Genomic DNA, 25,303 nt, shown 5'->3' with positions numbered 1-25,303 from the left:
GGCAATGATACAACAGCTTAAAGAGAGGATCTTTATGCATTTGGTGTTGGTTTGTTTGTTTGTTCTTTCATGTTAATGCTCGGGGAAGTTATAACACACACTTTTCAGATGGCAGAGCCCCAAGATCCCAACACAGCAGGAGAGCACTGTGTGAGCTGACAGTATGTAAAAGCTGCCCAGGTCAAATCAATACTGGAGTTCATTTATTTTTTTAATTCTCTCAACAACAAACAACAAAATGCCACCTGCCTGTTTTAGTGTTAACTTGCAGTGGTATTAAAGTCTTTGTTTTAATAAAGCATGCGTTTATAATTATGCAAGTGTGGAAACAATGCTTGTGTCCATCTGAGGTTGAAAAAACGTGTATGTATGCATTAGAGATGGACATTTTAAGCCAACATACTATTCCATAATCATTGGCATCTATTCGACGATTGTTCGAATAATCGAATTGCGTGTTATGTTAATCTACAGCTGATATATGTCGCTGTTTATCATACAGACATGATTACAGGGGGGAATAGACAGGAGGAGATGAAATACACGGCAGATGTGCGGCCGATGAGCGGGGATCCCGGAAGGGCTGTAAATGTGGGAAATACAATGCCGCCGAGTGGACCAATCATGGGGCTTGTGGTCTGCATCGATTCCACTGGTGGTTACATTTTGGAGGAGATTCACATCAACTACGTGTGTAGGCCTCTGCGTAGGTACAGGAGCTACCCGGGCGTCCGGTGTATAAATCAGCCTAGCAGGATGAGGTGCTGCTAGTAGCGGGCACTGACAGCGTCTGTCTCGATCATTACGCCTGTGTTTCTGTGATGTGTGTGTGTGTTTACATTTTACAGCCATGCTCAGTCTCTGGAATTTCGTGTGTAGTAGTGTGAGATTCAGAAATGGAAAAAATCACTGCAACTATTGCTTATGTTTTCTTCCTCTTTTGCTATTTAATTCTCCCTGTTCTTCTTTATACTCTTTTGCACTGTCTACTTTGCTGCTGTGACACTTAAATTTCCCTTTAGTGGGACGAATAAAGGACTATCTTATCTTATCTTATCTTATCTTATCTTAATGCGATTAGCAAACAGCCGTAAGACGCTCTGTATTACACCCAGGCACCGGTAAAAACGTTGAAAAATTTTACTTTTAAAATGAGAAAAATATTGGAAGTAACTTTTGGATTTTTACTAAGTGAAAGAATATTCAAAAATCATTGTCCATCCCCATTATCTGTGTAAGGCAGCTACTTGGTTCACCAGCCTCTCCCTGACATCCACAGCTAAACTATCAGAGTAAAGCTGCACATGCACAGCTCTCCTCCAACCCTTCAAACACATTTACATAAACAAATGCCAGCATATGGTGCCGCACCTCTCTTAGCACCGCTGCCCAAAATGGCACCTATCTCTCATTCACAGGAATCCATTATTAGGGTTGTAAAGAGCATGTTATATTGGACCGATAATTTCCTCGCTGGGCTAAGTGGCTCTGTGTGCATATGAGCTACTGCATCATGCATGCTGTTAATGCCAAATAGATATCAGAAGTCCTCAAATGGCAATGGAACTTTTATAACACCTCTTAAATATTTGAGTTTTATGGAGGGTAATAAGGACAAATGGAGAAGTTGCCTATCTAGGAGCCGGAATGGCCTCATAAAAACAGATGGTCACCAAAAGAGAGAATTTTTAAAGATCTTAATGCCTCCAAAGGGCAATAATGCTCCAGATTAAACAGATGTGGTAAGAGCAGGGCAGACAATAAAAGACTCATCAGAGCTTTTATGAGATCAGTGATAAACATCCTCACATTCAAAATAATGTTCTGCTGTGTTTTCTTTACAGTGAATGTAAATCCACGAGTATGAAAGTTTAATTTGTCTGAACAGAAATAAATATCCTGCAGAAGCTCACATTCTCTGTCTCCGTCTATCGCAGATTATCTAAATCATCACTCCGCCGTTTTTCTTCTCTCTGGCACAAAACTTAAGAGGCTTACTCGTCTTAGCCGTACTCATCCAGTGACCAAGCATGTCCGAATCTCTACACCTGCTTCACGGAGATGCAGAGTAAAAAATGTTGAGAGGATGATTAGGAATTTATGAGGAGTTCTGTAAACATGCATAAACAAGTCAACTCGCCTGGAGGAACAGCTTTATTCACAGGCTATCAAACAGCCGAGGCAGCCAGGATGTCAGCTTTAAAGTAAACACTTAGGCTGTGATTGGACTTCCTCTCACAATGGCACTGCTTTATAACGAGGTGTCTCCTGTATCCTACCCGGCAGCGGAGCCAGAGCATCACAAATGAACTGTAATAAGGCCTGAAGAAGTAAGCTCCAGCACTCTCCTGCCTGGATATTTAAGCAGGGTAATAACATGTAATTTGTCAGTGCTATGCTCAGCAGTGCTTCAGCTCCTGCTGACTGCAGGCGATCAGCCCTTTACTGTTCAAAGATATGAACAGGAGGAAGAACACAATTTCAAAAGTCATTTAGAAAGCATGGAGGTGAACACAGAGAGATCTCTGCAGGCACTAAAGTTTTACACTGAAAACTAAAAATAGTTTATTAAAAGCATGTTTGTTTCTGTGAGTTAAAGGTAGAGGCAGAAGAAAGCTTTGTATTATTTACTGCAATAACAACAAATAATGTAAAGTGAGATCCTAATTCACTTTGTGGGATCAGTTCTTCTGTGAATGAACAAGGTCAAAGTAAAGTTCAACTCGAATGAAAAGTCCCAATAACATAATAACAATATGTGATCATCAGGTTGTCACTGATGATGCCTTTGTTATTCAAAGTTAATGACATCATTATGTTTACAACTCAGAATCAAGTATTTAACACAGCTTTTTAGTCATATAGTGCCAAATCCCTACGAACGTTATCCTCAGACTCTTTCCAAACAGAGCAGGTCTAGACCGTACTCTATGTTCTATTATTAACAAAGACCCAACATCAAGACAGGATAAGATCCAGTCCCATCTTACAGACAGGACTCAGTCTGATCTCATCTTAATCCACCATGAGCAGAGCACTTTGCAGCATTTAGCAAGTTACAGTGGCAAGGACAAACTTCCTTTAACAGGCAGAAACCTAAAGCAGGACCAAACTCATGTTAGACACACATCTGCTGAGACCAAGTTCATTGTTCTAAGCTAGCCTAGAGGAAATTAACATAACATCAGACACTTAAAAAGCAGATAGGGATGCATTCAGTAAACATTGCTCAGCACACAGTAACTGATCCATATTCGTAGTCTCATCCGACACAAACAAACACCACTTAGTCTTTGTTTCAAGCCCCAGAATGCTCTGTGTGTTTAAGTTTCTGTCCCCACGTCTCTGATCGTTGTACCACAGGTGGCAGGAACAAGCCGCCACATCTGCTGTTTCTCCAGCCACAGACTCTGAGAACCACGGCATGTCACTACACCTCTGAGAGAGCAGTGTTCATCCACAGCAGTAAACAACACATTGGCAAAGAGGAGGAAGGAGGGGGAGAAATACCAACAGTCTAATCACCTCTGAGAAGCTGTTTGTGGATATTTGCTCTCAGCCTCATTCTTCTTTTCACTCGGTGTAACCTCGCCTGAAAGAGCCACGGAGAAAAAAAAAAAAAAAAAACTGTTTCCAATGCTGCACTCCAAAGCTCCAAGGTGAATGACGGCTGCAAAACACCAGTCAGAGTGATCTGAGCTGCGTTCAAGGCTTCCTAAGATTAAGGAGTCTGTTTGTCTCCATATTTAAAAGATTGACAGAAATCATTGGAAGGCAAACGAGTGCAGCTGCAGAGAAGCAGACTCAATGGAAAGTGTGGGTGGAAATGTTGTTTTGTACAAAGAGCAGTGCTGCATGACTTTTATACTGTTTGTTTATTAATATGCACGACACAGAAATACAGAGAACACTCCCAATACTTCATCTATTCTCATTGGTATAAATAAGGAAGGAAATAAGAACATTTAATGAGATAAGCAATACAGTGGAGCCGCAGCAAGACAAAGATTTCATTCAGGTTAACTCACTTGAAGACTGTTTAACTCAGAGCTATGATTATATTCTGAAGCAGCTTTCAAACAGCTCTTCTTCAGTCCATCAGAGGTTTAGAGCTTCTGCCAATCCTTATCCGCACAAGTCTTACGGCCAAATTTCACTAGATCCATGTCCAGTCCGTCACAGCACAGGATCCGATAGGTTTCTATTCTAGTCAATGTGTTAACTTCCACTGGATCCGTTGCGTTGCGTTGCGTTCCAGCTCTGTCTCTAATCCAGTGGGTCGGAGCCCTCCGGATCAAATAGACAAGACTTCTATCTTTGTTGGACGCTGCAGCATGGCGCATCAATCTCAACAGAGCAGATGGAGCGGGACAGGAAGTCAGGCAACAAAACAAAATCAAAACATCCGGTTAATTTTCAGAATAAAACACTCTGTGTTATCACCAGATCGTTTTTCACTTAACTACAACAACAAACCGTCATGATGGGCGGAGCCAGGCCTGGAGTCAACAGGTCAGAGGTTTTCAGAGGACCATAAAGACATTGCAGCTTATCAGGGACAGACTGGACACGGATCTGGTGGAAGTCTGACGTTAGCCTTTGTGTGTTTTCTTATAATATGCCGTTGAGTGACGCAAATATGAAGTAAACAAACATTTCAAAAACAGACTATTCAGTCATTACTTAGGGAAGCATTAAGCGTTGGTAAGATGTGCTCTGAAATGGAGTTCATGGGCACTGCAAGCATAAGAAAGATGCAGTCAGTGGACACAGGCCCTTAAAGCTCCAGTGAGGAGTTTTTAGGAAGTTAGGACTCAGTCTGAACTCAATACTGCTGCCTCTTTACCATTATTTTATATGCTCATCACCCCTAGTAGGGGGGTTGGTTTCAAATTAGTTTTCCACACCAGAAATTGTGGATTATATGTTGGAGATTTTAAACAAAAAAGGAGGAGGACACAATATAAACATGCACTGCATAATATGAGATGAAACTTCCCACTTTGCCCACAGGGGTCAGGCTGAGGTTGTTTTGTTTGTATTAAAAGCTTGTTTACAAAAGTAATTCTGCAAACACAATCTGTACATCTCCAGTGATTATCAATTGAAAAGAGATAATTGGTTAGAAGCCAAATTGTTGCTTTGAGTGTAAATATCAATTCCACATTAATGAGTTTAAATGTTTTAATCTAAACAAGAGCATAAAGACTGTTTGAATAGAGATTGTATTTTTACAAACTGACTGATGGGACGATCCATTCACCCGTCTCCATCCCTGAAGATAAAATAGAGCAGCTGAGGTAAAAGGCCAGACAAACCCTTTTATTTACCACAGCAGCCCTGATTATAGCCTTTATGAAGGGAAGATTTACTGCCTGTCTGTTACATCAGATTGCCTGAGTTGAAGATAGAAGTGCTTAATAAACTGGAAACTGAAAACAAAGCGGAAAGTAGAGCCGGAGATAAAATATAGAACGATTGTTTAACATTTTCCTCACATGTCATATCACCAATCTTTCCGGAGTGACAGTAAAACTGCTCGCTCTAAGTCAATTTTATAGTCCACTGATCACATACAGTATAGCATCTCTCCTTTCAGCCTGTGATGGGCTTATCTGTGTTTATGTTTCCACACGGTATCTCCCACACGCGTCTCAGTGTGACCAATCACAGGAGCACAATACAGCTGCTAAAACACATCCCTCCCCCCCCGGTATGACTCGTAAGACTGCTTCTGGAAATCCCCCATGATCCATCACAATCACACCTATCTCTCAATCGCTCCCTGTTTGATACTAAATCAGTCACCATGTTTTCCCTTCAGGTGTCCCTTTCTGTTGAACTTCATTTTGTAATTAAGGAAATATTACACAAACATCAGTGTTTAGTCGCTGCGCTCACAGCTGCAGTGCGTTCCTTTTCTCTTTTTTTTTATTCCAAGCTTTGAACAACGCATTTATTCATTTAAAGAGGGGATGAGAAGTAATGTGGATAAACAGTAAACAAACAAGTGCATCAGTTGATTCATGGGATTCTGGTGCTAATTTGCTATTAGCATATTCAACAAAATGTTGAACAAACAGGCTGTGCTGTTTTGGATGATGTGCTCCCATCATTTCACAAAGTAGGATTAAAGTGAGTGTATTCATTTAAAGAGCACAGATTCAGCTGATACTATTAGCACAAACTATGATATCATTCACTGTAATAAGATTCCTTGTTGACTTTGGACTTTAGGATGAATGCAATCCATCTTTCTGATGTTTGCTGAGCACAAATTAGCTTTTGCTTGTTTAGATAACCAGAACTTTTTACTTACATTACCTAAAATCTTTAAAAGTAGTATGGGAGGTCGAGTCTTCAGCTATCAAGCACCTCTCCTTTGGAATCATCTACCAGTCAGGATCCAGGAGGCAGACACCCTCTCTACTTTTAAGAGTAGGCTTCAAACTTTCCTTTTTAATAAAGCTTATAGTTAGAGCTGGCTCAGGCTTGGACCAGCTCTTAGTTATGCCACTATAGGCCTAAACTGTTATAGGCTTAGACTGCTATAGGCTTAGGCTGCCAGGGGAAATGAAACACTGGTCTCCTGTCTCTCCCTCTCTCTCCTCTGTCTACCTGCCACTTACTTTAACTCTTCCTGTCCCATTAAAGTTACTAACCATAGACCTTTCTGGAGTCCATGAGCTCCCTTGTCTCATAGGTTCCTCTGGATCTCTGCCGTAGACGGCCTGCTGCTGTAGACATGCCAGACTCCAGCTGCTACAGCTCTCTCTCTCTCTTCGTCTCCCTCTGTCCCTCTCTCCAACACGGTCTCAGCAGATGTGTGTCTAGCATGCGTCTGGTCCTGCTGGAGGTTTCTGCCTGTTAAAAGAAGTTTGTCCTTGCCACTGTAACTTGCTAAATGCTGCAAAGTGCTCTGCTCATGGTGGATTAAGATGAGATCAGACTGAGTCCTGTCTGTAAGATGGGACTGGATCTTATCCTGTCTTGATGTTGGGTCTTTGTTAATAATAGAACATAGAGTGCGGTCTAGACCTGCAGATATCAGCATTGGATGAGGGGGCCTACATGCTGTCACACACCTGGGATGCTAACCTAAGGTAGCCGACCAAACCTCTATAAATCAGCTGACAGCATCACAACAACATCATGTGACTCCTCTGAAGAAGACTGCAGGAAGTTTGTAGTCGAAACATGTCAAGGTAAAAGAAAACCGTCTTATTATAAGCCCAAATATTGGTCCTGAGGTTCTGTAAATATCACCTGTCCTGTAACAATGTTTTATGACCTGAGCTCTCTGTTGAGCACGCTTCATTTTCAGAGACACAGATTTACAGCTCCCACAACATTCTTTAACAACAGGGTGGTGTCAGTGTAATTAAACCGTCACAACAACGTCTCCATAGTTGTTTTTCTTTGGAGGACAAATTTGTTTGCTTCACAGTGACAATTAATTCTCCCTTTACACGCCTGACCCTCGGTGTAGATCTAATTAAAATTATATTTTTGTAAGATTACCTGTTTTAGAGCGAGTTAATCGAAGAGCATCACATGTTTGACGCTCCTGAGCTGCGAGGTGTCAACAAGTATGGATCCTCATCTTATTTTATGATTAAGTGTTGTAATTAATCAACTATTGTTAAGGAGGTGTTCACGACAGCCAACCTCATCTGCTTGGATAATCAGCAATCTAACACTTTTCCTTCAACGACTTCCAGCTTTTAGAGAACGACAGTAAATGAGTCCAGCTGTGTTCGTTTATCCTTAAATCAAAACTGTTTCTCAGGGCGTCCATGTTTGAAGACCATACGACAGCTTTAGACCCTCATTTGAATAACCAAGTCTTAATTTATAACGAATGACTTCATTAAGGACCACATGGGAAAAGTAATTGGGCACACCTGTGTAATAAAGTGTCAAACAAAGGACAGAAGCCAAAGAGGACACGACAGCAGAGAGGAGCTCAGAAGATGAATGTAATCAAAACAGTCCCTCTATACATGAACACAAGTCTCACTACAGGAGTATATATATATGAAGTTTAACAGATGTAAACAAAACAATATGAATTAAATCTATGATGTAAGTATTATTGTAGGTATCAATAGTTCAGGCAACTGGTTTTTTTTCTATAAAAGGGTTAAATGTCTGTTACAGTAACCTTACATAACATAAACAGTAAATTGACCTGCATCCATATGGCATCTGTAGGGCTGGGCGATAAAACAGAAACAACAATTATTGTAATAATTCAATAAAATGAAATCTGTAATTACACCCCCCAACCATTGGAAAGTTAGGGGCGCTAATGTGCCTTAAACAGTAGTTGCCACACAGAAGAAGAAGACGCATTGAAGAGGGAATCATGTTGCAAAGTAACAGCTAATTCCACCAGATCAACCACAGCACCAGATCTGATAGGTTTCTACTCTAGTCAATGTGTTAACTTCCACTGGATCCATTCTGTTGCGTTTTGGCTCTGATCCGGCAGGTCGGAGCCCTCCAGAGCAGATACTCAAGACTTCTATTCACGACGCATTAATCTCAACAGAGCAGATGGAGCGGGACAGGAAGTCAGGCACCAAAACAAAATTAAAACATCTGGTTCATTTTTAGAATAAAACACTCTGTGTTATCACCAGATCGTATTTCACTTAACTACAACAACAGATCGTCATGATGAGTGGAGCCAGGCCTGGAGTCAACAGGTCAGAGGTTTTCAGAGGACCAGAAAGACAACATGGATGAGGAGAGGAGGAGGAGAATCCTTGATTCAGTAATTACTGTGGGAAAACCTTGGTCACGACTCCAGCTCCTGTGAGTCAAGTCAGTCATGTCCTTATTTGGGCAAAAACTTGTAATCTTAATATCTTCTGAATCATGGCTTTAGAAAAATTCACCCCCTGTACAGTGTGTGCTGATTGAGAAATGAACCACATAGACCGAAGCTGTTTTTTGAACCAGGCTGTAAAGCAGAGTGAAAATGCTCGACAAGAAAGGCCACTCAGCTCCATTAGTTAAGATATTTGGGCGAACTACAGTCTGACATAAACAGAGCAGCGTGCACGGCAAACTGTGCCAATGACATGCCAGCTAAAACAGGTAACACCACAACTCTTTCACTAATCATGTCACCAAAGCAAGAAATGACAGTCCGAAACGAGTGTTAGTGGACCCTCTGCGATGTAAAGTGCCCATCAATCCTCTTCACACACACACACCACTGTCTACACCGCTCCAGAGCAATTTGGGGTTCAATGTCTCGCCCAAGGACACCGTGACATGTGGACTGCAGGGGCTGGGATGGATCCCTGCAACTCTACCAATGAGCCACAACTGCCCCATTAAAATGTTGTGTTCAGTCTGGCTTACCCTTTGAAGCCAAAGATATTCAGTTTACAATCAAATATAATGAAGGAAGCTGCAAAATTTGACATTGTAGCCTCACAACCAAGTAATCGTGAGTCCTAGTCACAGAGGACGCTGGTTTTGCTTCCTGGACACCCCAGATTTCCTCTCTTCAGCTGTTTTAACCAAAAATACAAAGTTTGAATAATTATTTTTTAAATGTTGACTAATCTTATAATTTCATCCCCTAATTAAATCTTTAAAACAATGCATGACAATCTAAAAACATGGCAGTATGAAACATGAGGTTCAGAGTTGTGTGCACAGAGACCTTCTTGTTAAATCAGCCTGTGAAGCACCTTGGCATCCATAACCGCTCACACAACAAAGAGAGGACAAAAAACAGGTTGCAACTTCAGGAAGAGGCAGGCTAACAATTCACACTGCATGAAAAAGGTGCTGTATGTGTGTTGTAATGAGAATTTATCTCATTTTATAACACACACACATAAAAAAAAAAAACTACCCCACTGCAATTCAGTAAAATGTCAGGGTGACGAATGGAGCGCGCTGCGTATTTGGGTTTGCTCATTTTTTGACTGGAGCAGGTTTCCAGGCTATGCAGCGAGCAGCGGCGCTAATCTTCACAACCTCTTCACACTTCTTCAGCTTGTGTCAACAGCACTGTGAGTCAGTTAGCCATTCATATGCTGCTACAGATGGTCTCATCCCTCTTCTTCAGCACGCCGGCTGACATGATTCATGGGGCCCTGTGTCTTGATTTAGGGTCTCTTTCATATTTCTCTTTGCCCACAGCAGAGCAGCATTTCTCTAACATACCCCTGAGGCAATGCCTGCCTGCCTGCCTGCCTGAGCTGAGGTGAAAAAAAGTGCTCTGCTGGCTAAAACTGGACCAAACACGACACACACATACACACACATGCTTCTCATATGAACCAATATGAGGTCATGCTTAAATAAAGACAATAAAATTATATTTTAGGTTTTAATGGACACCTATAATTAATTTCTTTGCATTATTAATTTATATATTTTATTTAGTTCTTATTTCTTATTAGATTTTTTTCTTTCTTATTTTTTATTGTAATTTTATATTTTATTTTATTCTTATTTTTAATTTATTCTTATTATTATTGTTTTATTTTTATTTCTTATCTCATTCTTATTTTTTATTAAGTGTATTCTCATTTTTATTGTATTTATTATATTTTATTCTATTCTAATTTTTTTATCGTTATTGTTTTATTTGTATTTCTTATTTATACTTAACTTTTATTTTATTATTTTTATACAGTATGTTCTTAACATCACAAATGGATTGTGGGTGGGTTTGGGATGGAGGGGGGTCTTCTTTTTTGTATTTTTAATCTATTCTACCATTATATTTTTTTTTTGTACAGCACTTTGTATTAAAGTATCATTGTATGAAAAGTAATTTTCAAATAAAGTCTGATTGATTGATAAATAAGCCCTTATTTCTTGGTCTACTGAGTTTTTTTACAGATATTTTGACTTCATCTCAACAGGAAATAGGAATCTTGAATATCTATACTTTTTTTCTAACCAAAAACTTCACATTTTCCTCCTACCTGCAGCCAAATATTTCCTCCATTTGGTCTCTGTGGGCTTCAGATTGCCCTGTCAGAAAGGACTACAACAAAAGACTGCGCGCACCACTTCCTTATCTCGACCAGTAAATTACTTCGGGATCAGATATAGGCTGCCAACTCGCAGAAACTCCACTCGCCAGACACGAATGCAGGGAGAGAGAAAAGGGGGGGAGATAGGAAAGAGAGAGAAGAGAGGAATATGGAGAAAAAAAGAACGTCTGAACATGACAAGAGGAGGAGAGTAGCCCCGTGGAGACGGATAGCTTCTGAAGCTCTCAAAGGTCATCTGATGTTATCCAAAGATCATCTTCAGTCGCCTTTTTTACACACGGCTGAACAGCTGGAGTCAAGCACCTGTCAATCAAATCTTTCATAATCTGCAGCTACAGCAAAGTGGCTTCTGCTTCTCATTGTAATCAATCTGAGGAGGCAATTTTCACTGAGGAATCAACACGAGAATCAATCAAAGTAAGGGAAAAATTATGCGTAAAGATGGACAGTGAGTTTCAAATGTATTAAATGAATTCCTTCATCTTATTCACATTTAAAAAATGCAAATGAATTCCGTATATTTTTAAACTGCTGTATGTTGAGTGTTATGGAGTATATACGATTTTGGTTCCACAACAAATTCCCCTAAAAGAACATTAAAGTATATCTTATCTTTTCTAATGTTGTCAGTCATGGACATGCAGGGCTGCAGCCAGGTATTTCCTGATTGGTCCATCATGTGTCAGCGATATCAATCTATCAATCTTTATTTATATATCGCCAAATCACAACAAATGTTATCTGAAGACTTTTTCCAAACAGAGTTGGTCTAGACCGTACTCTATGTTCTATTATTAATAAAGACCCAACCTCAAGACAGGATAAGATCCAGTCCCATCTTACAGACAGGACTCAGTCTGATCTCATCTTAATCCACCATGAGCAGAGCACTTTGCAGCATTTAGCAAGTTACAGTGGCATGGACAAACTTCCTTTAACAGGCAGAAAACCTCCAGCAGGACCAGACCCATGTTAGACACACATTTGCTGAGACAGAGTAGGAGAGAGGGATAGAGGGAGGTGAAGAGAGAGAGAGATGAGAGTGGTGAGACGGAGAGTAGCAGCTCGAGTCTGGCACATTTAACGAGGTTGACATGATACTGAGTATAAATCATGGATTTGGCTCCAAGTTAACAACCTCCAAATATGTACTAATCATAGACTGCATAAATAATGGACGTAGTATCCACGACGTCCCCCATCTGTTTCTGAAGCCGATCGTCGGCGGGTGCCATATTGGAAATGCTGAACTCAACCTAACGTCTGTCAAGCTAGTGTGAGGTAAAGAGGCGGGCTTTGAGCCTCCTTGCTAACAGCTACAGTGTTCCCGCCTCTCAATCAAGTCAGCCACACCCTTATTTGGGCAAAACTTGTAAGTTTAATATCTTCAAAAATAACAAGTTATAAAAAATACACCCCCGTACAGTGTGTGCCGTTAGAGAAATGAGCTAATCAGACTAAAATCATGTTTTGCACCAGGCTGTAAACATGTTTATTTCTGCTGTAAAGATCAGCTTTTTTGAATGGGTGTGTATGTGATTTCCGGTACTTCAGGAGCCAGCCTCTGGTGGACACTCAAGGAACTGCAGTTTTTAGCACTTTGGCTGTGAGAATTGAAGCCAATGCAGGAGGTTGCTGCTTGGTTATGACAAGGTGTGTACGACAAAATCAAAAGTAAACATGCACCAAGTCTAATATACACACTAATTTTAATTAAAGCATAATTAATAAAGCAGATAATCAAAACTAAACTGGTATCTATGAGGGAATGATACATTGATTATGATTTCATCTTAAGCCTAAATTGATCAGCAGAGGAGCCAAACTGTCATCAACAAATCAAAACCCAGACTGTAGCTGAGCAAGGACAGAAAAATCTCCTAATTTGAGCTTTCCAAATGTAAAATTTGTCTTTTTTATGCGTTTAATATTATTGCATCCAATATGCATGTTTGGCAGACCCAGCGTTCTGTTCCTGTGGTGCATTCTGGGTGATAACTTCTGACATTTATACACTAATTTAATAACAGCGAGCGCAGCCGGTAGATGATTGTGTAATGAAACAGTCTTTGGTTGCAGCACTATTTCACATCAAGCCTCGCTCTGCTCTGTTTTTTCAAACACTGGTCTTCTAACTTGAAACATACTCATGTTCCTTTAAATACGTTACTTTATATGTGATTAAAATGTTAGGTCTGCTGTTACTGCAACAAAGTTTACCCCCCGTGGAGATTAATCATAAAGGTTAATGTCAGGGAAGGTGAATATATATTAACGGTGTTTCATTCTGTAATTTAATAATAACCTATTTTATGTTTGTTGTTAACTTAACTTCTGTACAAACATTTACCTTTCGTCTTATTAAAGCAAAAGAAAGCAGAAATAAATGTCCCATAATATCAAACCAATGCTGCAAATTCACACATCATTTATCCACATTAGTTGGTTTTAAGCCTCTGCAGGTGTTACTGTGATTGTTCTTCCAGTGACCACTCTCCCATCATCTGAGTCGAGCTGTTTGCTCAGGTGATATAAAATAAGAGGCCTCAGAGAGCGGTCACTTTGTGGCGTGAAGGTATGATTAAACTGGCGGTAAGTCATCGGGATGCAGGCGGCGTTTTTTTTTCCTCACGCGTCGAGGGACCGTGGTTCGGCAGCGGCAGCAACGGCGGCGCTCAGACGTGCCTCGCCTCCTCTCTGCAGCATTGTGTAGCAGGAGCGGCTCCACCGTGCTGGAACCGAGCAGATGGCGAACGTATGCGGCGCTCATGCATGTCATCATCACCTTCATTAGCTGAAGGTGACATATGACATCATCTGGCCCGCGTGCATTATGGGGGCCAGAAAGAGTTGTTTGCTTCTTTTTTCTTCTTTTTTTTATTGCAGCGAGGGTTCAAGGTTGTTGATAGGAGGGGAATCACAACACACCCTCACACACACACACACACACACACACAAACAAACACATCTTTCGGTTCCTCCTCCTCCTCCTCCTCCTCCTCCTCCTCTTCAGCCTCCTCCCAGCATTAAGGTAAATAAGGGCTTCCAGCAGAGAGCCAATGAGCACGGGCCACTGAGCAGAGATGCATGTTTGTGTTGCCTTCCTCCCTGGACCCCGCTCGTTTATCTTGGCTGTCAGGTAAAGGGCAGACTCAGAGAAGGTGAAACTTTTTTTTTTTTTTTTTTTTTTTTTAATAAGGCGGGCCCCGTTTCCATAGAGACTGCTGGACAACATCACAGGGACAATGATAGGAGAGCGAAATGTGGTGTGAGGACATCCCGGCACCGTTGTTTGGTTACGTTTATGTTTACGTCAGAGGAATGAAAGAGCTGTTTCGATTAAGTCTCAGGGAGCCTCAGGATTCAGACCTGTGTGTGGTGTGTGTATGTGTGTGTGTGGGGGAGATTAATGAGAGCATATTCACACCCAGCTTTCAGCTTAGGTCATGAGCTAAAAGGTAGGTTTCCACTTATAAAGAGGTGCTGAGTCTTCTGTGGGAACAAAATCCCAGATAAAGACAGAACAGAGCTCCAGTGATGCTGCAGAAAGTCACGTTTGGGGAATATGTCAACTAAAAGAGGCACATTCTCAACAATGTAACTTTATATTTTAGGTGGAATAATGAATAATAAAACACAGAGCAACATTAGTGTTGTTTTAAGAAGCTGTCAATATTCCAAATGCGAGCTGCCTACGCATTCAGAATATTCTCCAGGCTAAAAGTGCATAAAGAAGAGACAAATTGCACAGGTAATGAATACTTAATGACTACTACATTTTTCACTTTGTGCCGGTAAATGGGAAGCATGTTTAGTTAACAAATGAGTGGAAAATCAAAGAAACAGAGGGGAACCACACACATTGTCAAAAGCCTGCAGCCGCAAGATAAACCGACACAATGATACAAAAAGATACCAGCGTCTTTGTTTCCAGATGCACTCCAGCGAGAGGGAAATTAAGTCTCTTATGGAGCAGAACCCAACATGGATACGGTCCACATGGAGTCGCGGAGTCGATGAGGAATAAGGCGCCCTTGATAAGACGGCACACGGCTCTAATTCATGTGCAGACGTGCTTAGAGCTACTGCAGCAAAGTGATGAATTCAGAATTAGGTGCTAAGCTTTTATTACTGACTAGAGCCAGGAAGAGAGAGCACACTTCTCTACACTGACTCCACATAAAATCTAGACTAGAGCTCTAAAGCTCTTAATGGTCAGACACCTTCATATCCCAAAGAGCTCATAGCGCCCTAGAACGCTAAGCTCCCAACATGCAGGCCTGCTCATCGTACCTAGAGTCTCTAAAAGTAGTATGGGAGGTTGAGCCTTCAGTTGTCAGACACCTCTCCTTTGGAATCATCCACCAGTCAGGGTCCGGGAGGCAGACACCCTCTCTACTTTTAAGAGTAGGCTTCAAACTTTCCTTTTTGATAAAAGCTTAGTAGTTGGAGCGGGCTCAGGCTTGGACCAGCCCTTAGTTATGCTGCTATAGGCTTAGACTGTTATAGGCTTAGACTGTTATAGGCTTAGACTGCTAAGGGAAATGAAACACTGCTCTTCTGTCTTTCCCTCTCTCCCCTCTGTCTGCCTGTCTCTTACTTTAACTCTTCCTGTCCCATTAAAGTTACTAACCATAGACCTTTCTGGAGTCCCTGAGCTCCCTTGTCTCGTAGGTTCCTCTGGATCTCTGCTGCTGTGGACGTGCCAGACTCTAGCTGCTACTACTACTATTATCCATCTCACCACTATCATCTCGCTCTCTTCATCTCCCTCTATCCCTCTCTCCAACACGGTCTCAGCAGATGTGTGTCTAACATGAGTCTGGTCCTGCTGGAGGTTTCTGCCTGTTAAAGGAAGTTTGTCCTTGCCACTGTAACTTGCTAAATGCTAGCCTGTTTGTTAGTCCTGTTTGTAAGATGGGACTGGATCTTTTCTGTCTTGATGTTGGGTCTTTGTTAATAATAGAACATAGAGTACGGTCTAGACCTAGTCTGTTTGTAAAAGTGTCTTGAGATAATGTTTGTTGTGATTTGGGGATATATAAATAAAGATTGATTGATTATTCTGTGTTCATCTTTATGATCTTGTCGAATACTCACAGGAAGAAAACTAGAAAAGAAACTTCAGGATCTTTTCTGTAGAAGTCGATTGCTGGAGTTTCTCTGTGGGTCTATTATTTACTGCTCTGCGCGAGAAGCAGCTTTTGTTTTCAGCACAGTATTACTGTGTCCTTGTGATTAATTCACAAGGCCAGAGTTTTTAGTCAGCACCTCCAATTCTTAAAGTCTTTATTGGGAAACAAATAGATCTCACTCACACTCACAGTAAAGACACGCTCCCTCCTTCATGAGCATTAACTTCACCTCTCCTCCAACTCTTTGTTGCCAGTTTTGCAGCGGCCTTTGATTTATATCTAGAGGTAAAGACGAAGAGTGCTCCGCGGGGACCGAGTCTGGCGTGCTCGCGGTAGACAGAGGCAAACGGATATCACACACCGGGGCGAGGGTGTGTGCTCTGACAGCTCATCAGTGGACAATAAGGCCTTGGCTGTTAATGTCCTGCTACCTGGCACTCTGCGGGGTCACAATCTGCTCCAGATGCTGGAGGCAGGCATCCAACGCGAGGTGGGGAGTGGACTCACTGAAAAATGAATGATAGTAGATAGACACACACACATACATGCACCACCTGCAAGCAGCCAACTCTGAATTTAAAGTCTCCTCTCTTCCTCTCTCTCGCTGGCAGCTCCTGCAGCAACATCAGGGATAATATCTGAGCACAAATAAATGAAATCTCCCTTTTCCAGAAAGCTAGATTGAAAATTTATCTGTTCAGAGCAATCATGCATAATTCGACACAACGGGGAGGGGGGCTAAAGCGGTGTCACATGCACACACGCGCACACACACACACTGGAGAGGGACTTATGAACTCAATTTAGTCAGCCGGGCAGAGTTCTTGATTCTGTCACTTGGGATAATCGTCAGGATGTGGTACTCTGACCGAGCCCCTGCGTCTAAACCCGGGCAGGATATAAGGTCATGTTGGAGTGGAACTCTAGCCATGCAGCACCCAGACCTCAAGTGCTCTGGTGGTTTTGTGGTTATCTGCAGTAGCCAGCTGTCGCAAGCTCTTCAAGAACGTCCCCTCTCTCCTCCTCTTCCTCTGCCTCTCATCTTTCCCTCCCTCTCTCTCTCTCTCTCAATCAAAACTCCCCAATAAGCCTTTTCTTGTCTCATTTAAGGGTGCAAATGTGTCAGTGTTTTCCTGTTGAAAGATTTAGTCTGGAATGTGTCAGAAGCATCCATAACGCTGGTTTTGGGAGCCACAGTCTGAGGAAGAAACATTAAATTACACAGTTGGTTCCCTGGCAGGAAAAAGAGAAAACCCTTGGCTATATTTGTTTTGCACCTCCATGAACTCTTGCTGGCCTCTTAGGCACCGAGGATACTACAGTACATTTTTACCCCAAAGTTGTTTTTTCATGCCATGGAGGGAAACAACTCTATTTCTTTCTCGCATGAGAGTGACTAAGAGGACAGCTATGCATAATATATCTGACAGCGCATGTTTAAAAGGTTATTTCTTTTTCGGAATTAGGTCAGTTCATCACAGCAAAACGAACACAGGAGGAGGCGGTGAGAGACTTGATGTTCTGTAGCGTGTCTGTTTATCACTTAAATTCTGTTTTCTGTCTGTCACTGTCAGGGACGACGCGGATAAGAGGCACCGCTGCACGGCGTACATCATCACAACGGATGCAGAGGAAGGATCAGCAATCTGGCATGAGGCTGGGATGTGTGTGTGTGCGAGTGTGTGCGGGTGTAACCCAATGTGCACAGCTCCACCTGCTGGACAGAGAGCGCCACAGCAGCACTAAAACAGGCCTGGAGCTGCAGGATTTACGAGTGTAATGACCACAGTCATTTTACTGAATGGGACCATATCTCTGCCAGCAGGTTTATTAATGGATGAAGAGTGAGCATTAACGTGAGCGCTGAACAAAGATTACCAGCTCATAGAGTATTTCAGGCACTTTATGAAGAGATCCCTGCTGTATGTACATGCAGTATGAGTCTGACTCTATTTACTCTCAACCTTTGTTTTTACTCAAGCATTGTTTGGGCTCCAACAGACTTCACTATACATTCAACATGCTTCTCCTATTCAGAGCCTACATTACATTAACATATTTAAGAAGTAACTCTTGTTTCTTAACACGCAATAAAAGTGATGAGTGTCAGAAATAAGCAGAGTGCATGGTTTTATTATCAAATAAGGAAATATTTCATGGTTGATGTGTTTTATGGGCTGTTAGGCACCAGAGAGGTGTAACTCTGTGTTTGATGTTTTAATGAGTAAACTGTTGCAAAGCTGCAGAAAAGACAGATTAAAGTAAAGCCACGCTGTGAAGAAAGGCCTCTCAATAACAACCACAAATGCAAAGCACAAAGTTACAGATGACCAACTTTCCAGAACACCCCTCTCTCCAACTCGGTCTCAGCAGATGTGTGTCTAACATGAGTCTGGTCCTGCTGGAGGTTTCTGCTTGTTAAAGGAAGTTTGTCCTTGCCACTGTAGCTTGCTAAATGCTGCAAAGTGCTCTGCTCATGGTGGATTAAGATGAGATCATACTGAGTCCTGTCTTTAAGATGGGACTGGATCTTAACCTGTCTTGATGTTGGGTCTTTGTTAATAATAGAACATAGAGTACAGTCTAGACCTGCTCTGTATGGAAAGAGTGTTCATATATCATTTGTTGGGATTTGGCGCTATATAAATAAAGATTGATAGGTTGATCGGAAGTCCTGCCTCGATCCATTTGCTGCATGGCCTCCCCCGCTATCTGCTCTCCATATTTCCTGTCTCTCTTCAGCTGTCCAATCAAATAAAGGCAAATAACCACCAGAAGAATATAACTAACAAAAAATAAAAACACACAAAAGTAATAAAAAAAAATGTAAAAATTAAAGCATGACAGCACAACGTATCCATAAACCATAGTCACTTCTGTCCTATCGAAAAAAAAAATGCACAAAAAAAAAAGATATAACTGAAAAAATTACTCTTCTTCAAATGTTTAGAAAAATAAAAACAAATTGAAAATAAATTAATTAAAATAAAAACTCTGTTTCAATGGGTTCTTTTTAATTAAAAATTAAGAAATATAAATAAAAAAATGTCAGCACGAAGACAACATTTCCAGAAACCAACTACAAAACTATGAGACAGCAATTCTTCTGCTGCCAACTGTGTCTATCATTATGTATTCAAATTAATCACAACATCCTGATTATATAGCTGTGTAGTGTTATTTTTAAATAGAAATGTTAAAGCTACTTTAGGGACTTTTTAGCTGTCTGCGAACCAGACTGAAATTAATATTGCTGCATCTTTACGATCTACAAAAGAAAATCAGACTATTGGAAACAATATTGATTATTCTGAGTCAGTAGGTTTTGGACAAATTAACTCCAAAAACAGCATTTTTTTTTAACATTTACTCAGGTAAGAATTTTAATGAGTGATGAAATAAAGCAGGGTGAGATTCTTTGTAAAAATACACTACACATGCATGTACCCCTTTGTCCACAGGGGGCGCCAAAATCAACAGGAGCTTTAAAAAATGTGCAACATCATCACAGAGGGTAGCTTCCTTTTTTTAACCTGAGACATAAAAACACAGTGCCCATTAAAATGTTCTCATACTCTTTAACACATCCTTGTTGCTAGCTTTATGCTCACAGATGCTTATTACATTTCTTATGAGTACATTCTCAATTAATACAAACAGCCAAGGTGGTTTGTAGCTTGGCTGAGTTGGAGCCGAACACCAAATAACAACCTCACAGATATTTGATGTTGCATGGATCGACTATCCAGGTTGGAAAATCAGGCAGAATCACATCCCTGCTGAGGTAATGTGATACCTCTGAAACATGTCATCACTCCAAAATGCTGTGACCTTACGATTCTTGTGAAATAAGGAAAAGTCTTTAAGTTTTATGCTAATCAAATGTCAAAAGGTGTAAGGAAATGTCTTTGCTCGAATCTTTGCTCTTGTAAAAACCTGTTACCTCCAAATCATTCATCTAAATTTGTCTAAGAGGAAGACATCACTCTGAAACTTGAAGCCACATGCTGCCGTGTGATGAGAACCCTAAATTGTTGTGTAATTTGTTTGAATCAATGGTCTCTAAACACTCAGTAAAAGGTTGGACTCTTTATCTTTCAACACATGCCGTACCCTGATGGGAACCGTGTGTGGGTTCTGCAGCGAAGCTTACTCTGACAACCCTCAAATGAAGAAGTATGTTTCCCGAGCAGGCTGGAATAACCTAATCTCTTGATGCTTCTTCAGTGGATTCCTATTAGAAGAGCTTAAAAGCTGTCATTTCTGCTAAGCCAAGGCAAATCACCTGAGCTTCACAGCCAGTGGATGGATGGAAGAGAAAATGAGACAAATGAGAGATAAGCAAATGACAAAACAGTGGAGTGAAGAAGAGAAAATCACAGAGGAGAATGAAACAGGTTTGGATAGAGCTGCTCAGTTCTGTATTTATAGAATAATTCTCTGTGAATAATTGTCTGAGCTAACTGCTAACACCGAGGAGAAGCTGCGACTCCAGCGCTCTTATTACCATGTCATTAACCTCTTCAGGATTAACCGGGCAGCAAAGACACACGGGGAAGGTCAAAGGTCACTGCTTAGACACCCACTCCAGTATGAAGGGTGGCCTATTACAAGAGAGGCCGTGCTCTCATCTGCCCGCTTGTCTTCAAGCATCTCCTACAAATCGTACTGTAAAACCAAAAAAAAAAATGATCCCACAGCAGTGATCCCTTCAAGTTAAACTCCAACAGCAGGCAAGGTCAGTTTCCTGATTATCATGGAAATAAAAAAACTGTTGTACCGAATTAGAAAAAGGCTCTTTGAAAGCATAAACACAGCGCCAAACACCTGGTGTGTGTTGGCAGCCGTGAGACAGTCTGCAGGTGGAGACGAATTAAAGCGAGTGTACACCGGAGGAGGTAATCATGAATAAAACATCACTCTTTCTTACTTGTTGAAGCTGTAGCTTTTTAGCACTGCTATAACTCCTGGTTGTTGTCCCCCACTGGCAGGAAGTGTGGGAAAATATATTCAGAAATAGATTTTCTTATGATTAGACGTCAAACTGTATTAGGAATCAAATGTGCAGCAACTCGAAAGGAACGAGGCTCCCTGTAATCCCTTGACAAACGCAATTTTGTCTTTGTCAGTCTGTTACTGCAAAAGAGAAACAAAGAAGACTTAGTGCTCCGTGTGTGTGTGTGTGTGTGTGTGTGTGTGTGTGTGTGTGTGTGTGTGTATGTGTGTGTGTGTGTGTGTGTGTGTGTGTGTGTGTGTGTGTGTGTGTGTGTGTGTGTGTGTGAAGAAGTGTGTGTGTGTGTGTGTGAAGAAGTGTGTGTATGCATGTGTGTGTGTTGATACAAAGAGGCAGTGCATGGCAACCTGCCATTCCTTTAGAGTGTGTATCCATGACGGATGGAGAAAGCATGTGGGAACGTGCTAACCTTTCAGCTCTGACAGGGATGGAGTCTTAACCAGAGAAGATCACCGACACTGAAACAGTTACAGGAATCATCCCGGCTTTATTTTTCACCTCAACGGGAGAAACGTTTTGATCAGTCTTCTTGTGTGAATGATGCAAGAGAATAACCCTCCAACTTATTCAGCTGTTAACTTGGGCAGGAATAATAAACACATTTATTGAGACCTTATTTTGAAAATGTTAACCCGCGTACGTGTCAAAAAGGATGCTCATGCTAGCCCAGATTCAATATCTTCTTCTGATTTACTTGTACTTTATGAATCAATCAATCAATCAATCTTTATTCATAGAGCACCTTTCATACAAATGATGCAATTCAAAGTGCTTCACAGAGACAGAGTCCTGAGGAAATGCTACATTTGAATTCATGCTAGTTTTCCATGGCTACCAACCCTAGCTTTAACCATACAGAGTAATTTCACTCAGACTTAATAATCACCAATATGGGAAGCCAAGTGCTGGACTCCAGTGGCAACAGTTACTACTATCCGTCTCACCACTATCATCTCTCTCTCTCTTCATCTCCCTCTATCCCTCTCTCCAACACGGTCTCAGCAGATGTGTGTCTAACATGAGTCTGGTCCTGCTGGAGGTTTCTGCCTGTTAAAGGAAGTTTGTCCTTGCCACTGGAACTTGCTAAATGCTGCAAAGTGCTCTGCTCATGGTGGATTAAGATGAGATCAGACTGAGTCCTGTCTGTGAGATGGGACTGGATCTTGTCCTGTCTTGATGTTGGGTCTTTGTTAATAATAGAGCAGAGAATACGGTCTAGACCTGCTCTGTTTTTGAAGAGTCTGAGGATAACATTTGTTGTGATTTGGCCCTTTATAGATGAAGATTGACTGAAGCAGAAGTGTCACAACTTTTCTAACCTAGCATCAATCAGTGTCTGCGAGGAGCGCTCAGACTCTGAGGTTGTGGACGCAGCCAGTGTTAAAAAAAAAGCTGTCATTGGACACAGGTCCTTATGCAACAATGCAGGCAAGTGATGCACTCTGGAGTTGATGGAGATGAACACAAAGGACAAAAGAGAGGCAGTCACTGGCTTGTGTTCAACATGCGGACATAAAAATAACTGCAGCAAATGCTAATGTTGCTTTGATGCTAAAAAGCTACTATGGAAAAAGTTTTTTAAAAGCTCTTTCGCTAGAAAGGTTCGGCTACTATCAGAGAATGTTTATAGCTCCTTTGGGGTGAAGCCAACATCAGCCATGCAGGTTTATTACAAGAAGCCAAAGCCCTCAAATCTAAATAACACCAAACAGTCTAAATTTGGTGAAATATGCCTGAAATGAACAAATGAATGATGACAATTTACAGCTTTTGGTATAGGAAAGGTATTATGTTGTGATATGTAGCTCCACTGCACAAATCAGAGGGTCCTGTAATGGTACCCTGAAGCAAAACAGCAAAATATGTGATAGTTTGTTGTGTAGGTATTGTACGTTGAGTCCTATTTCCTCTGTTGTTCCTCATTCTCCCTGTGAGCACAACACCTCACCAGCTCGCACATTACTTCAGATCAGCGACTCAGGATGGGATTGTTTCAGGTGAAATTAGCTGTCACAAAAGATGACAAAACTGTTAATAAGACACAATACTAATCAGAAGAAATGAGGTCCAACCTCATTCCTTTTCCCTCTCAGTTTGTGTGTCAGCGAGGAACAAACACAGAGGGAGGCTGTGTTTACCACGAGTCAGACCCCATCATCTGCATGCACAAAGACGTGGAGATGAAAGCTGTGTGTGTTCCTCCTCTATGATCTTATCTGATTGTTTTTCATCTTTTTGTTTACTCGGTACCCCGATGAGGACGTGCTTTAAATCTCCAGCTCCTGAGTCATGTTTGTGTCTTTATCCCATTTTATTAAATAAGACAAAGCTCTGATGCAACTCCCTACTTTTTAAGACCATAAAACAATCTGCACCAGCATGTACAGAGAGCTGTTATAAAAGGCATCCAAGCACACACTGCAGTGTACAATTTCACACACACACACACACACAGAGAGAGAGAGAGAGAGAGAGAGAGAGAGAGAACAACTGCACCAATCGTTTAAGGCCTCTGAGGCCTCGATAAGCTTCTGTAAATCAGCCACCATCCGGCAGTGAGTTTTATTCCCCTCTCTCTCAGTGGATGTTGGGTTATGACCCGTAGGCAGGAGGTTATTTATTGCTTTAGTCTCAGCTTGTGTTGACTCCCAGCCTCTCATCTATGGTTGGAGGCTAATAGAAAGCAGCACAGGGTTGTAGATCTGCAGGAAGCCCGCTCAGCAGCAGGGACTCGGCTCGATAGTCTCCTCTAAGCCTCGTTTTCCCCAGATTCTAAATGTCTCTCTATCCCTCAGCTCTCTGCCTCCACTTGTTTTTTTTTCCTCTCTGTAATGATCAAATCAAAATGAAAACCTGCGAGTGAACCTGAGGTGAATGAGTCCTCATCAATAAGCGCTGAATGAGGAGAAGAGGAAGGAGGGTTAGAGAGCTGAGAGAAGGAAGCCTGCAGACCGTAAATATTTCCCAGAGCCTGCTGGCAGGGATGATAGACAGCCTGCAGCCCGCTGGTCTGCCTCTCTCTCCAGCACATCAGAAACATCTCTATTCTCTGAGACGGCTGCCTCCTTTGTAATGGAAACTTGTGGAGATGTGTTGGAAAAGAACAAAAAATGAAACAGGCAAGCTGTCAATGCCAGAAGTGTGAAGAAGTCCGTGTATTACTCATCAATCTTGGAGCCCGCTGGTTATCATCTGAGAGCGATGCAGCCTCTGGGAGAGATGGCCAACTTTTCAAGGCTCACAGTGCAGCAAGCAGACAGAGATAAGGGACTCATGGTCACAACTTCCTTTACTTTGTGCTTCCTTTGTTTACAGTCCGTCGACAGATGCTGTATTCTTCATGAGACAGATCACCGACCTAAATATTTGCATCAGTCATCATGACATAGACGCCAATCTGAAGCTGACTCGTTCAATGCAACTCTTTGATTTCTTACATGTAGACGTCACAAAGAAGGCTAAGCTAATTTGAGGTATCAAGCAAAGTGCTCTGCTCATGGTGGATTAAGATGAGATCAGACTGAGTCCTGTCTGTAAGATGGGACTTAATCTTATCCTGTCCTGATGTTGGGTCTTTGTTAATAATAGGACAGAGTACGGTCTAGACCTGCTCTGTTTGGACAGAGTCGATACAATAAGCCCAGATATTGGTATCTAGAACGAAAAGTATGATCCGTGCTTCCCTTTCCAGAATGGCCCCGGTGCTCTCCTTCTACCTTACCTTCACACAGCAGCTGTGAAACAGACTGAACAAGGCTGTCATTCTTCACAATGCAGCGTCTAACCAAAACTGGCAACACAAGCCTCGGCCTGGTTTGAAATACGGGCCCACTTGCCATTTCTACAGCGCTGACAGCAGCTGACAGTTAAGAGGAACAACCACAGACTGAGGATATATGGGGAGGTCCTTGAGTGATGACAGCGTGGCTAAGACGGAGAGCGGTGATGTAATGGAGACAAGGCCGCTGACGGATACTACACGAGAGGCCAGTTTGTCTGCTGTGGTTCCAAACCATTCATATCCGAGATGTATGTTAGAGAGCACCAACGCTTAATAGAATAATTCTACACTGTGTCAGCTTGTTTGTGTGGGCAGTACACTGTATATGTGTGTTTTAGAG

The 25,303-nt window shown here is 41.7% G+C and overlaps 1 protein-coding gene and 1 long non-coding RNA gene across 6 annotated transcripts in view; one reads left to right on the top strand and one right to left on the bottom strand.

The window, feature by feature from the left end:
* The window catches only part of gpc5a (glypican 5a), a 175,906-nt gene that overhangs the window by 98,344 nt on the left and 52,259 nt on the right, over window positions 1–25,303 (bottom strand). The gene's annotated exons all lie outside the window — the stretch shown is intronic.
* On the top strand, window positions 11,166–18,245 carry LOC117810713. The gene is made up of 3 exons (XR_004630837.1): window positions 11,166–11,450; window positions 16,423–16,658; window positions 17,743–18,245. It is a non-coding gene; the product is annotated as an uncharacterized LOC117810713 (long non-coding RNA).

This window comes from Notolabrus celidotus, chromosome 3 (genome assembly GCF_009762535.1).
Source record: "Notolabrus celidotus isolate fNotCel1 chromosome 3, fNotCel1.pri, whole genome shotgun sequence".
In the NCBI taxonomy this organism is placed as follows: domain Eukaryota; kingdom Metazoa; phylum Chordata; class Actinopteri; order Labriformes; family Labridae; genus Notolabrus; species Notolabrus celidotus.
The sequence above is the reverse complement of the archived record's forward strand: the minus strand, read 5'-3'. Positions and strand labels throughout refer to the sequence as shown.